This window comes from Acyrthosiphon pisum, chromosome A2, assembly GCF_005508785.2.
Source record: "Acyrthosiphon pisum isolate AL4f chromosome A2, pea_aphid_22Mar2018_4r6ur, whole genome shotgun sequence".
Lineage (NCBI taxonomy): Eukaryota > Metazoa > Arthropoda > Insecta > Hemiptera > Aphididae > Acyrthosiphon > Acyrthosiphon pisum.
Window position 1 is genome coordinate 95217107 of NC_042495.1, and position 2227 is coordinate 95219333.

Genomic DNA, 2227 nt, shown 5'->3' on the forward strand with positions numbered 1-2227 from the left:
TTAAGTATGTATAAAATATTCAACTTTTATAGCTAAGGATTGAAAACTTACAACAAGGATCCACGTAATTATGTTATTCTGTAACCAAAGAGTATAAAAAATATAAAACACAGTTATTTTTGCAGTTATTTTGTTGTAATTTTAGAATAATATTAATTCAACTTACCGGTTACCGTAATAATAATAAGTAATAACAATATATAAATATATTATAAAATATCCACACTGACAATGACTAACTGTCATCGCTCAGAATCGTTTTTCATATACAATTATACTATATAATTTAATACCATCCATTATACAATGACCCGCTTGTAAGCTACTGTACAGCAGAGCGACATCCACTTACCCACCTTTTTTAAAAATAATTTAAAATGTCAACAATTTTTCTAATACGCACCATTAGCAATTAGCATTGCAACTAATTATATAAAATTAATACAAGAATCTATACTACTATATAAAATTGTAAGGGGTTTTTTACGACCGCGCTAACCAAGAAAACTACTGTACCGATTTGGCTGGAATTTTTTACGGTTATATATTATTTATTTTTTTATATATGTATATTTTACGGTTTATATTTTGTAAATAAATGTAATTATTGTCGATTTTTAATCTTAAACTGACAAATAACTGATATCTGTATATTTTCTTTCTATTTTGTGTTTTTAATTACTGCGGTAACGTTGCATAAAAGTTTGTAGGTAGAACGTTCTCAGTCATGTTATTCAAAAAGGTACTTAAAAAAGGTACCGTTCTCAATCGTGTTCTACCCGGGGACTTTACAGCCCTACTTTGGTAATATTGAATAAGCTTAAAACAAAATGTAGGAAATGTTTGGGGGGTATGGACATTTTTCGGGTGCTTTTTAATTTTTCTCTTTTAAAATAACGTAGAGTTAAAAAAAATAAACACTTGACTTTCCCAGCCTTCTATTGAGTTGTATTTTATATAGTTGCCAGATGCGGAAAAAGACCTGGTAAAAAAAGTACCATAATCATAGGAAAATAAGAGGTCACGTACTCACGTGATAAAAATACCGAAATACTTATTCTCGTACAGTGATTGTACTATGTTATTGTTTTAGGTATTATCTGATTGAACTGGTTAGGTACCACACAAACCAAATGTGTGTGTGTTATATATACTTATATATAGGTACTCAAAAACAAATCAAATGAATTTGACGATAATCTCAGAGATTGTTTTTAAAGATTTTAGAAAAGTTTAGAGAGTAATGCCCGTATGCATAGTCAATTTATGTGTCACATAAGACATCATGTTAAACTATGTTTTATGTGACACACAAATTGACTATGCATACGGACATAAATAGTTAAAACCACGGTATAAAATATACCAAGTGCTAAATCAAATCCGCATATCGCGGTTGCCAATCTAGAACCGAGACACACCTATATACTAATAGCGTATATATACCTACTATACAGGATTTTCCACAAAAAAAAAAGCACACTGGCGAAGCCAGAATATTCAGCTAGTATAGTGTAGGTATATGCCAGATGGTATACATAGGTGTATGTGCATCTCAGTTTGAGTATATCTGAGTTTTAGTAATTTAGTGTACCTTAGTTCAAGAATAAATCGGCGTATGTGTACCAACCATAGGCGCCGACAGGAATTTTGTCAAGGGGGTGCATCGTGCATAGTATACGCCGATTTTTAAATAATGTATAAATAATTTTAGTTAAATACGTAGAAATATTTTTTCAAATTAAATGACGATACAAAGTTATTTTTTTTTTATTCGTCAGAAGTAATGTCAAAGTAATGCGGGATATTGGCTGCGATTAGAAAATCCGATAATGATCGACAACTCGTAAGCTTATCGCATGCGATAAAAATGACCGATTTATATATTGAATATACAGACATACAGTGTATATTATACACGTGACAACTGATATGTCCTATACATCCATCGACACTATACGATAAAATCGGAATCATTATTAGTCGACAGTCGTGTGTCCGTGTGTGTATATCTCAACGTGCTTATTATTTTAGTTCTTACGTAAAATTATTAATATATAAAAATGAGTGACATACGAAATTTTTTGCAAAAGAAACGCAAGATAGAATAAGTCCATCAAGTATAAATGAAGGCAATCATGACATAGGTAATTTAAGTAATTTAAGTAATAATAGTTCTAATAGTAGCCAACAAAAAGAAGTGCCACAACTCCAATCAAGTATAATG